The 13,115-nt window shown below is 36.4% G+C and overlaps 1 long non-coding RNA gene across 1 annotated transcript in view; it reads left to right on the forward strand.

Annotated features, from left to right (window-relative positions):
* Positions 1-11,563, forward strand: part of LOC131383732 (uncharacterized) — a 244,123-nt gene extending 232,560 nt beyond the window's left edge. Inside the window, exon 5 of the long non-coding RNA XR_009213980.1 lies at positions 11,531-11,563. This is a non-coding gene — a long non-coding RNA (uncharacterized LOC131383732). The remainder of the gene's footprint in view (positions 1-11,530) is intronic.
* Positions 11,564-13,115: the final 1,552 nt, after the last annotated feature.

A 13,115-nucleotide genomic window follows, 5' to 3' on the forward strand; every position in this document is an offset into this window, starting at 1 on the left:
TTCCTATCCATGAAGATGGAATGTTTTTCTTTTGTTTGTGTCCTCTCTTATTTTTTTGAGCAATGGTTTGTAATTCTCCTTGAAGAGGCCCTTCCAATTATTTGTTAGCTGTATTCTTAGGTATTTTATTCTGTTTGTAGCAATTGTGAATGGGAGTTCATTCATGATTTGGCTCTCTGCTTGTCTGTTGTTGGTGTATAGGAATGCTTGTGATTTTTGCACATTGATTTTGTATCCTGAGACTTTGTTGAAGTTACCTATCAGCTTAAGGAGTTTTGGGGCTGAGACAGTGGGGTTTTCTAAATAGAGAATCATGTCATCTGCAAACAGAGACAATTTGACCTCCTGTCTTCCTGTTTGAATACCGTTTACTTCATTTTCTTGCCTGATTGCCCTTGCCAGAACTTCTAGCACTATGTTCATCCCTGGGATGCAAGGCTGGTTCAACATACACAAATCAATAAAGGTAATCCATCATGTAAACAGAACCAATGACAAAAACCACATGATCATCTCAATAGATGCAAAAAAGGCATTCGATAAAATTCAACATCCCTTCATGTTAAAATCTTTCAATAAAGTAAGTATTGATGGAACTTATCTCAAAATAATAAGAGCTATTTATGACAGACCCACAGCCAGTGTCATACTGAATGGGCAAAAACTGGCAGCATTCCCATTGAAATCCAGTGCAAGACAAGGATGCCCTCTTTCACCACTCCTGTTCATAACATTTTAAATTAGGGCACAGCTTAAGAATTTAACAACTGGGAAGTGGCTAAATTAATTGTAGATATGAGTTAGAATATTATGCAGCCATTAAAAGACCTGTACATAGGATTTGTAGCATCACACATTAAGTAGTCCTTGCACAGTGTTAATTGGAAAAAAGCATTATGTCAACCAAGAGATTACATGTAAAATGTATTCCTAAGTGAGAAAGAAACCTCAGAGAGAAATAAATGTTGTAAATGTTAACAATGATTATATTAGGGTAGTGGGTTTGTTAGTCAAATGATTTTTTAAATATTTTCTGCATTAGCCCTTTTCTAGGAGTGAGAGAAAAGCATGTGCTACTTTGGTAAACTTGAAAATTAAATGCTATATTAAAAATGTAGATGAGAAATGGACTCACTTGGACCATAGTGTAGAGCAGTATTTGTCAGACTTTTGGTTTGGTATCAGGAGCCCTTTGTACTCTTAAAATTATTGAGGACCCCAAATAACTTTTTGTGGTGGATTATATCTATTGGCATTTACCGTTTTAGAAATTAAAAATGAAAGACTTCCAAATATTTGTTAACTTATTTAAAATAACAACAGTATACCCATTACATATTAATATAAATAATGCATTTTATGAAAATAACTGCATTTACTGAATCAAAACAACTAATTAGAAGAGTGGCATTATTTTTCATTTTTGAGTCTCTTTAATATCTGGCTTTCTCATGATTGCATCTGATTTTAATCTGTTGCCATAAATTGTTATGGTTAAAGTATATGAAAAGATCTGGCCTTATACAGATTTGTAGTTGGAAAAGGAAGAATCTCATAAACTCATCCTCTCTCCCCCAGAAAATAATGTCTTGGGAGCATCTAAGAGTGCTTATGCCCTTCTCTGGAGTACAGGAAGAACTGTAAGTCAGATCTGGGTTTGTGTCCTGAGTGCTTTACTCACTACTTGTGTAATTTTTGCATGTTATTTAATCACTCTTAACTAAATGTTATCTATAAAATGAGGTTTGTGCTGCCCATTTCAGTGGGGTCAACTGAATGTTGTGAAAGTCCTTTGCAATTTCAGAACAAAGACTTAGGATCAACAAATGTCATTTTTGCATTATCACCGTTCCATCAACAAAGATCATTTATAGTTTATATATTTGAAACTCTTATGGTCATAAGTGGTAAATAAATAGGATTTTGATTTTGTATATTACTTTTAAGCAAATGAAATGTCTATTTTTTTCCCAGCAGGATATTAGATGTCTTCCTTATTATTCTTTATCTTTCTTTCCCTCCAAATTTGTTTTCCTTTTAGTTCATCTTATTAGATCAATGCTCAAGTTGGAAAATCTTTCTGAGTTTAGGCAGTTTGAAAACCAAGTCAAACCAAGCAACATTGCATTGCTCATTGATTTCTTAGTCTGCTTTGGGCTACTAAAACAAAATACCAGAGACTGGGTAATTTATAATGAACAGAAATTTATTGGCTCATAGTTCTTGAGGCTGAGAAATCCAAGATCAAGGGGCCAGCATCTGGCAGGGGCCTTCTTGCTGTGTCATCCCATGGCAGAAGATAGAAGGGCAAGAGAGGGTGACAGAGACAAAACAGGACCAAATGCATCCTCTTGTGATAAGTAGCACTCTTGTGATAAGTATCACACTCTTGTGATGGGAATCCTCTTGTGATAAGTAGCACAATCTTGTGATAGGAACCCATGCTTGAGATAAAGGCATTAATTCATTCACAAGGGCAGAGCCCTCATGGCTTAATCACCTCTTAAGTATCTTAACTCTTAATATTGTTACAATGGCAATTAAATTTCAACACGAGTTTTGGAGGAGACATTCAAACCATAGCACTGGTTTTGTCCTTTTACCTATTGAAAATACACTTTTAATGTCCAAAAATAGCTTTGAGACTTCATATTGTTCATACTCAAGCAAAAGATTGAATAGGGCTCTTCTCTATTTGTATTGAGTCACTCTTTATATGTAGGTAAAATAAGTAATGAGAATGACAACATATTTTATTAATTTATAGAATTTACAAAACTTATTCATGAATGTTCTTGTAACAATACTTGGAAATATTAAGGGGCTTTTACCATTTCATTTTGCAAATAAGGAATTGGGCTCGAAGGACCTATGGGGTCATCCTCATGTAAAGTGGTTAGTGAGAGGCTTTTAGGATCAAAGCTCATGTTTCCCAAAGACCTACTTCCAGAGAGAATATTCTGTAGAATAGTCCTTTCAGAAATGTCACACTTCAAGTTCTTAATGACACAAGATAAGTTTTTGTTTCCTTTTTTTTAACTTAAAATTACTTTGATTATGTTAGGTATTCATTTCCTTTTCTTCAGGATTTGGAATTTGGAACTATATGTTGTCTTTAAAGTAAAGCATTTTACTTTGCAGATCTGGTAACCCTCACAGATTTACATAAATTAGGAGCCTACCTATGTGTATCTTCCACTTCTCTGCTATGTTGATGCAGGCTGCTGAAAAAGATGACTATTTTGAGATGAGCTTGGAAGATAGGTTGAGGTTGTTATGTGAAAAGCAGAATTCAAATCTATGTATGGTTACTGATTCATCCACATTTTTTCTTGAGCTATGTCTTCTTTTGGAAGCAAAGATATGGGTGTGGTTGTGCAATAAACAAAACCATGCAGAGTAGTAGAAGTGCTTTTTTTTTTTTTCTTACAAGAGTAAAGATGTGGGGATATTATTGATGTCTCTCTGTGCCTCCCTCAAGACACAGCATTCTGAAGAATCCAGTTCAGTAGTTTATTAGCTTAGTAAAATCATAAAAAAATAAAAGTACTCTGAAGTATAATGATAAATATATAAATTATCTTGAAATACTGGCTAGACCATTAAAAGATGAAAGTATTGTTAAGGTTGAGATTCATTGCAGTTAGCTTTATTTATTTATTTATTTTTTGAGATGGAGTCTTGCTCTGTCACCCAGGCTGGAGTGCAATCTCGGCTCACTGCAATCTCTGCCTCCCAGGTTCAAGTGATTCTTGTGCCTCAGCCTCCCAAGTAGCTGGGACTACTGGTGCCCCCCAACATCCCTGGCTAATTTTTGTGTTTTTAGTAGAGATGGGGTTTCAACATGTTGGCCAGGCTGGTCACGAACTCCTGACCTCAGGTGATCTACCCGCCTCAGCCTCCCAAAGTGCTGGGATTACAGGCTTGAGCCACTATTGAGGCCGGGAATACCCGGCCTATTGCAGTTAGCTTTTAAAATATTTCCTGGCATTTTTCTTATCTCCTTTACTGTAAATTCAACATGCTTTCCTCTTAGAATTTGAAAATGTTAGGTTTTTGGTCCCTGCTGTTGTAGCTGTCTTAACTCTGCTAGGCTACTAACCAATTTCTTTAAGCCACCTGAGTGGTTTTTGTTTTTTTTTTTTAAATGGTTTCCCTAATCTCCCTTCAGGCAATCTTTGTTGGAGTGCTATGCATTTTCTCAAGCTCTGCTTAAATCCTATCACACCCAGAACCTCTTTCCAAGTTCCTTGTGACTTCAAGTCCTTTTATCATACCCTGTTCTCCTATTATTTTTCTGTGTGTTTGTATAATACAACTCATTCCTTTATTATGTGTTAGATATCAGTGATTGGGACTATTACCACCAAACCACGTAAGCCCTTGGTGGGCCAGGACTATATCCTGTACATATCTGCATTCTCAAAGTAATCTCTCTAACAAATGTGCATTACATTGATTTGCATATAAATCATAAAACTTTTGAAACCAAAACCCCATCTTAAGCAGGATGAGCATATTGGGATGAATAAGTCACATTTGAAACAAGGGTGTGACGACTGATGCTCCTGCATTAGGAGCACAGTAACTTCTTAATTCTTCCTGCTATTGATAATTTCAATGTCCCAAATTATTTGGAGAGATTTTATCAGATTTATAAAAATGGAGTAGAATACAGAAAAAAAATCTAGGAAATTAAGTACATTGTGGTTTCTGGAGTCAACTGCTGGGCTTTAGAAATTGATTACAAGTAATAAATTAATAAAATAACTCTTTTTACAAATAAATGTGTATACTTTTTTTAAAGTAAATTGACAGGAAGACAAATTGCCAAATGCTCTAAGTATCCCTTGACTGTGTTAGCTGTGTATTATATTTATGGATTTTCAAGATTCCTTTCATTCCAAAATTATGGAAGTGAAGATGATGCTGAAAGGGAGGACAAGGCACATTTATAAAATCTTACTCCTCCAATAATATCTTCTGATTGCAGTTATTCCAGAGAAAACAAAAGTAAGTCTCTGTAAAACAACAAAATGAAATCCATATGTTCCTCCAAATCTCATGAGATGATATCACTCACATACTTTAAGAAAACATTAAAATAGTACACTCTCCAACTGGTGAATGAAACCTGCTTTAGTATTTACTGTGTATTAAGAATGACCCCCCGCTTTTTGTAGTAAGTGTTCACAGGACCTTTGGTTTTCTTACACTTGGGTGTCAAGAAGGACTCAGATTTATGTAGATGGAATAATTTAAGAACATACACAAAATCAAGTTTATGAATTGCTCTTTCATCAACTTTTTTTTGCGTGTATATTTTAGTATATGGATATGTACATGTTTAAATTAATTAGTGCCAAATATATGGATTGCTGCTGATTTCTAAGCAGTATCATCAATGCATGGGTCCTTGTGATGTTTAGGACACTGAAAAACTTGGTTATATACTGACCATACTTTAATATATAATTAAGACTTCAATTCTGTGGTCAGAGATTTTCTTAATGCATATTTGTTATTTATACCAATGTGAACTCATTGATTACTTGAAGATATTTAAATAGAAATTCTAATTCAAATGAAATATGTATATACACACACATACATATTTTCCTTTTACTTAAGAGACAGAGTCTTGTACTGTTACCCAGGCTGGAGTGCAGTGGCATGATCATAGCTCACTGCAACTTCAAATTCCTAGGCTCAAGTGGTCCTCACCATGCCTGGCTAATTTATTTTATTATTATTATTTGTTTTAGAGATGGGGTCTCATTATGTTGCTCAGGCTGGTCTCTAACTCCTGGCCTCAAGTGATTCTCCAGTCTTGGCCTCCCAAGTAACTGGAATTACAGGGACATCATATCTTTTTAAATCAATAATGCCATTTTAGCTTCATAATGATTATTAAAGTACTTACATACTTTAAAGAATTGGGATGGCAGGGATTGTGAGCACAAGCTTCCGCTTTTCAGTATTAATCAAGACTTGATCACTGCTGGCCATTTCCCATTTGATACATCTATATCAGGAGAAGAAGAGAGGGATGAATATTTTTATTACTCAGATTTTCTAAAAAAGTATTTTCAAAGAATTTGGTATTGAATTCTTTTGGCATGTTGAGGGCTAGTGCAATTATTTCATTCAAATACAGGACACAAAAATACAACAGAAATGGCACTTAAAATGGCAGATTTGTATAAAATTCTATTTTTCTCTCAAGGGCCAATTTATAAAAAAACTCCTTTCATCTTCTCTCAAAGACAGAAAATTCTATAAATCTGCAAAACAGAATTAATTTCACTGAAGTAGTAGAAGAGATAGTTTTCTCCAATACACAAGAGTCTTTAAAGTATTAAACAAAATACTGATGGACTAAATATGAAAAAATATATCACTTTGACTTCCCTACCCTGTGCTGCCCTCTCCATACCAAGAAAAGACACGTTTTCCAGACCTCTGGTCGCCACGTAATTGTCAACTGAACAATGCTAGAACTCAGATCCTGTTGAGATGAATGACTCCTTATTTGTTGAGATACAACTTGAGACTTAGGCCTTTAACTTTTTAAAAGCAGGACGTGGAGCATAGCACACTCATTTCTTATAGGAGGTCTTTGGTGCCATTGCGTTTCTGGACAATTTCCCCTTTGTAGCCTGTGCCTAGTCCTGCCATTTAAAAAGCTTCTCTCAGGGGAAGCCTTGACTCATGGACTCTCAATTTAGCTACAGAGAATTGTCTATTCCAATACAAACAATCATCCATGTCTCAAGATTTATTAGGCTTAAAAAATAACTGATGGATGAATGATTAAGAATGAGGAAATAAATTTTAAAAATGTAAACATAAAAGCTTTAAAGAAAGGAATGAACTGCTTATGCATGCAACAGCATGGATGAATCTTGGAATCAGCACAAAAAGCTACATATGGTGTGATTTCATTTATATAACATTGTAGAAAGGCAAAACTAAAGAAATGGAAAATGGATCAATGGTGCCAGGGATGGGAATGGAAGAAAGAGATTGACTCCAAATGGTGGAACTTTTTGCAGTGAAGAAAATATCATATAATGGCAGTCACATTATTGTGTACATTGTATACATTTGCTAAAACTCAAAGAACTGTACACCTAAAAAGATGAAATTATGTAAACCACGTCTCAATACACATAAAAGAAGGAAAACACAGCAGAATGAGAGGGTGAGTGGAATATAGTGTGGTACATGATTAAACTTCCCTCTAGTTAGCCTGGGTTTTTGGTCTTTAAGTAAATTTTAATAGTAACTTTTTTTTTTTTTTTTTGAGACAGAGTCTCGCTCTGTCGCCCAGGCTGGAGTGCAGTGGTGCAATCTAGGCTCACTGCAAGCTCTGCCTCCCAGGTTCACGCCATTCTTTTGCCTCAGCCTCCCGAGTAGGTGGGACTACAGGCACCCGCCACCACGCCCGGCTAATTTTTTTGTATTTTTAGTAGAGACGGAGTCTCACCATGTTCGCCAGGATGCTCTCGATCTCCTGACCTTGTGATCCACCCGCCTTGGCCTCCCAAAGTGCTGGGATTACAGGTGTGAGCCACCATGCCCAGCCAATAGTAACATTTTAAACTAATGACACATTATATGTTTTTTAGAAGAAACGCTAACAGTTTCTTATTTTTATTTAACCAGCACTTATGTAATATTACCTCTATGCCAGAAATTGTTCCAAGAGTTTTATAAATGTCAACTCATTTAATACAACAATTACCAATAAGGTAGGTAATATTATTATCCCCATTTTTCAGATGAGGAAATTGAAAAGCAGAAAAGACGTGATTTTTTCATCATCACCCAGGTAGTAAGTGGTGGGGCCAGCATTTAGACTGTGTCTGGCTCATAGCCACCACATATCTGCAGACATTTTTGTTGCTATCTTCCTAGTTCATAAAATTTGAATTGCAGTTTAATTATCAAGGTACAGTGGATAGAGTGCGAGGTCTTGAAAACCAATATAGGAGGCCATTCATTATATTGTGTGACTTCTGACAAGTCACTTAATATCTCTGAATCTCAATATAAAATGGGAGCAATCATCTGGTGCATATTATTTCACTGAGTTATTATAAGTCTCAAAGAGTATGTGTGAGCTGGAATAGTATGTAAAGAGAAGAGTGCCACACAAGCCAAGCTCTCATATTATTTATGATCTTGGCTCACAAGACTCTCCATAATCTCTAAATGTAACTGTTGATGCCTTAGGAGACAGCACAATATTCTAAAATGTAAAATGCAAAGTTTTCTCAAAATATGACTAAGTTAAAATATAAGTATTCAGATTAAAATGAAAATTCATATCGTAAGAATGTTAGAATGAAGGTAAAAATTTCTAATACAAAAAAGGAAATATCTTTAATAATGTCTAAATGTTAAAGATATATTTTCAGCAGAGATTTTCAGATAGAGGTAACATATTTATAAAGTTTGGATATAGATAGCATTGATAATTAAATTCATTGGTACATGCATTTGTTTTCCTTGAAAAGATATTATTATAATGACATTTTGAGTGAGTCTCTGAATATTGTAATTTTTTAAAAAAGCAGTGATGGAGCTTAAGCTATGAAAATAAACATCACATAGTTTGTTTGAACCTCCTTGTTAAGAGAAAAAACTGTGCAGCCAGGATTTCAAAGCAGGATCTGTTAATAGTCATTCCTTCACGTGCAATTTGATGCAAATTAGTTTTTTTATTAGCCTCAATTTCCTTCCTCATCTGTAGAATACGAAAAAAAATAGCACTTACCCCACAGTGTTGATTTTAGGATTAAATTAATTGATACATTTAAAGTACTGACACAGTATTTGACACATAGTAAGTACTTAATACAGTCTAACCATTATTATTATTGTTCTGGTTATTATTTTCATAGTGGCTTTCAGTGAGAAAAAAGTATATTCACAATATGCAGTCTTTTTCTGTTCAAAAATTATGGTTTGTTGCCTTGGTAAGGTGGCTCATGTCTGTAATCCCAGCACTTTGGGAGGCTGAGGCAGGAGGATTATTTGAGCCCAGGAATTAGAAACCAGCCTGTGCAAGATGGAGAGACCCGTCTCTACAAAAAAGTTAAAAAAAATAGCTGATTGTGATGGTGCGTGCCCAGGAGCCTGAGGTGAGAGGATCCCTTGAGCTCAGGAGTTCGAGGATGCAGTAAGCTGTGATCGTGCCACTGCACTCCAGCCTGGGCGAGAGAGCGAGACTACCACTCTTAAGAAAAAAAAAAAAAATTACGGTTTGCTATTTCGAAGCATATATGTGCACAGATGCACCTAATCATTTCTATGCTCTCCTGCTGTATTACTAGTTTCCCCTCCTTGCTTAGATATTTCTTTCTCTAGGACAATCATTTTCCTGGTTCTCCGGGATTGACACCTTGGAATGACATTTATTTATGTTCACTGCCACTTGTCTCATGGTCATTCAATCATCATTTTCTATTGATTCCTTATCAAACAATGTATGTTCAGGAAATAGCTATCAAGCAAACAATGACCCAGCAATGCCTTTAATCTCAGGAAGGTTTCAATATGATAAGGGAAACAGACAGGTAAATATAGTGTGATGTTAATAGAGGTCTACACAGAACATGCTGATGGGATTTATGAAGAAGCAGACCCGTTTGTCAGGGGAGGCAATGGTTGAGCTTTGCCAGCTGTATCATCCACTCAATCAGCAAAAGTGTCTTCCTCAATTTCTCATTTTTTTTCTAGCTCTTTGTAATCCATCAGAAATGTTATTTTCAAAATACATCCTGAATCTTTCTGCTTCTTTCTATTTCCACTGTCCTTTTTTTAGGACTCCATTATTTCTCATTTGTAGTAAGAGTACTTCTAACTGGTGTCCCTGCTTCTATCTTTGCCTTCACATAATACGTTTCTCCCATGCCATACGGATCTTTTAAAAATTAGCATATTAGGGTTGGGCGCACTGGCTCACGCCTGTAATCCCAGCACTTTGGGAGGCTGAGGCGGGCAGATCACAAGGTCAGAAGTTTGAGACCAGCCTGGCCAACATGGTGAAACCCCATCTCTACTAAAGATACAATAAATTAGCGGGGCATAGTGGTGCGTGCCTGTAATCCCAGCTACTTGGGAGGCTGAGGCAGGAGAATCGCTTGAACCCGGGAGGCAGAGGTTGTAGTGAGCCAAGATCATGCCATTGCACTCCAGCCTGGGCGACAGGGCAAGACTCTGTCTCAAAAAAAAAAAAAAAAAAAGCATATTTAGAATATGCCATTTGTTTGTATAACGATGCTTTGTTGATTTCTCATTGCATTTAGGAAAAAAATTTAAATTCTTCCCCGTGACCGACAAGGAATTAATGATAAAACCTCGTGTCCAATCTTATATCATGCTAGCCATAATGGCTTTCTGCCTACTTTTACACAATCAAAGTTTATTTCTGTCTATGGTATAGAAAGAATAATAGCCCCCAAAGATCCGCTCACGTCCTGATCCCTAGAACCTGTGAGTATGTTACCTTACACATCAGAAAGGACTTGGCTGATGTGATTAAAGTCTTTGAGATGAGGGAAACTATCCTGGAATATACAGATGGGCCCAATGTAGTCACATGGGTCCTTAAAAGTCCTTTCCAGTTTGTAGTCATGGAAAAATGTGACAACAAAGACATGTCAGGAATATGCTATGTTGCTGGCTTTGCAGATGAAGGAAGAGGCCACAAAACAAGCAATGCAGGTAACTTCTAAAAGTTCAAAAAACAAGGAAATGGATTTTCCCCAAGCACCCCAAAAAGGAATGCAGCCCTGCTAACAGTTTGATTTTATCCCAATGAGATCCATGTCAGATTTATGACCTTCTGAAATATATTAGTGTTTTATGCCATAGTCAGTAGTAATTTTTATGGCAGCAATAGAAAACACATACACCAGTCCAGGCTGTTCCCACTTGCTGTTTCTTTAGCTTGAAATGTCTTCTTTTCTGTTTTCCAGTGATTTTTTTTTTTTTTTTTTTTTTCAAATTTTAGGTCTCAAGTTCACTGTTGCTTCCTTAAAATGCCATCTTTCCCAATGGCACTATTGAAGCATCCCTTCTGCTACCAACTCCTGAGCAACTCTTAAATAACTGACTGTTTATTTCTTTCACAGCATTTAATTGTCTAAGATCACCTTGTTTGTATATTTGCCTACTTGTTTATTGCTGTTTTTCCACTCAAGATTGTAAGCTGTGTGGAATCAGGGACCTTGTCTGTGTTGTTCACAGCTACATATCCTTAGTGCCTTCATTAGAACCTGACAAATAATAGACCCTCAATAAATATTTGTTAAACGAGGGAATAAATTTGACCAGGGAGGTGGTTATTTCAGGCAAAGGTCAGAGCCTGAGTAAAATTATGAGGTGTGAAACTGCTTTATGTGTATGGGAGAATCTGTTTCCTCTGGATAAAACAACGAGAGGAAAGCAGAAGATTGGAACCAAGAAATAGGCATGCATTATTATTATTATCTTAAACTCATGTTATTATGTTTTGTAGGTAACTGGGAGTCAGCTTTCTTAGAAAGAGGGGTAATTGAATGAAAGAATGCATAACAAAATCCAGAGGACTTGGTGAGTAATAAGATGAAGGTTGAGGGAAAATGAAGAGTATCCTTCCCTCTTTGGGACTAAGATGATGGTGGTAGTGTTAATTGGTATAAAGAACAATTGCAGATAATGGTTTCATTTTGGATTCTGAGTTTTATGCTTCTTCAGTGGGAGATGTTTAATTGAGGCACTTGGAAAATATAGGTCTGTAGCTCAAGAGGAAAGCCTTGACTAGGAGTCATTAACATGTAAACAGAAATAAAGTCAAGGGATTTAATTTAATAGTTAATATACCCCAAGTCAATGGACAAGAAGAGAAAAAAGCTGATAGTACAAGACTGGAGAGCATAGATGACTTCCTGAGAGGAATTAGAAAAGGAAGTTTGACTAGCAAAGCAGGAGGCATAAAAGGAGTATGTGAGACCAGGGAAGCCATGAATGGAAAAAGTTTCAGTATTAAGGGAGTAATCAGAATGTCAACTGTTAGGAGGGGAAAGAAGAAAGATCTTTGGGTTTATCAACAAAGGGATGTTGGTGTCTCTGGCAGTGCAATCTATACGAGAGTGCTAGAAATAAGATCCTGATACGGGGATAGAGGATTACTGAAAGAAGAAGGAGTGGAAGGGAAAAAGAGACCACAGAAGATGTGAGGTTAAGGGAAATCTCCCCTTCTTTTTTTATTTTCAAGATCGGCTATTAGTGAGGAGCAGCTTCACAGGCTGTAGGAAAGGTACTAGCAGAAGAAGAAAGGTGGAAGGTAGAGAAGAGAGGAGGAGACACTGACAGAGTAACATCTGCAAGGAGATTTGAAGAAATGGGATAAGGAGTGCAGAGGGAGAGATGAACCCTGAAAGGGTGCTGAGACAACTTTTCTTATAAGCCAGAGCATATAAATATGTGTGGCATGCATTAAGCTCAGCAGAAGTTTGGAGAAAGGGAAGATTATAAAATGAGATTAGGTAAGTAAGGCATTATTATCACTTTTCTTGGTGGAAGAAATACAAGAACCTTTGATTTTTATTATTTGTTTTTCTGTTATTCTTCCTGAATATTTAGCAAGGTGGTTTACAAGTCCTGATTTTCTCATATATTCCAGAAAGAAATAGCTGAAGGGTGATTTTTGGTGCTTACTCAGCCCATTCATTAATTGGAAGTAGGCTCCTCCTGGGGACAGTGTGGTGGTAATAGAAGTTTGAGTGTCAAGTAGGTCTAAAAAGAGCTAAAAAGGGGTGAGAACATTCACTCTGGAGTCAGACATCACTGAAGTGGAACCCTAGATTTACTGCTTATTAGGTGAGCAAACTTGAGCAAGTAAACATCTTTGAATGGTAATCGCCTATATATGATTTGAGAAAAATAATAAGTACCTTTCAGGGTTGCCGTGAGAATTGGAAAATATTCACCCACTAGCACATATTATTACAAAACATACACTGTTAGGATAGGCTTCACTGGAATTGGGACAGATTTCTGAGTACCCCACTGCAGCAGTGAGGTCTATAATCACTTCTTTAAGGACTAAGAAATGGCATTGT

This window comes from Hylobates moloch, unplaced genomic scaffold (assembly GCF_009828535.3).
Source record: "Hylobates moloch isolate HMO894 unplaced genomic scaffold, HMol_V3 SCAFFOLD_1, whole genome shotgun sequence".
Lineage (NCBI taxonomy): Eukaryota > Metazoa > Chordata > Mammalia > Primates > Hylobatidae > Hylobates > Hylobates moloch.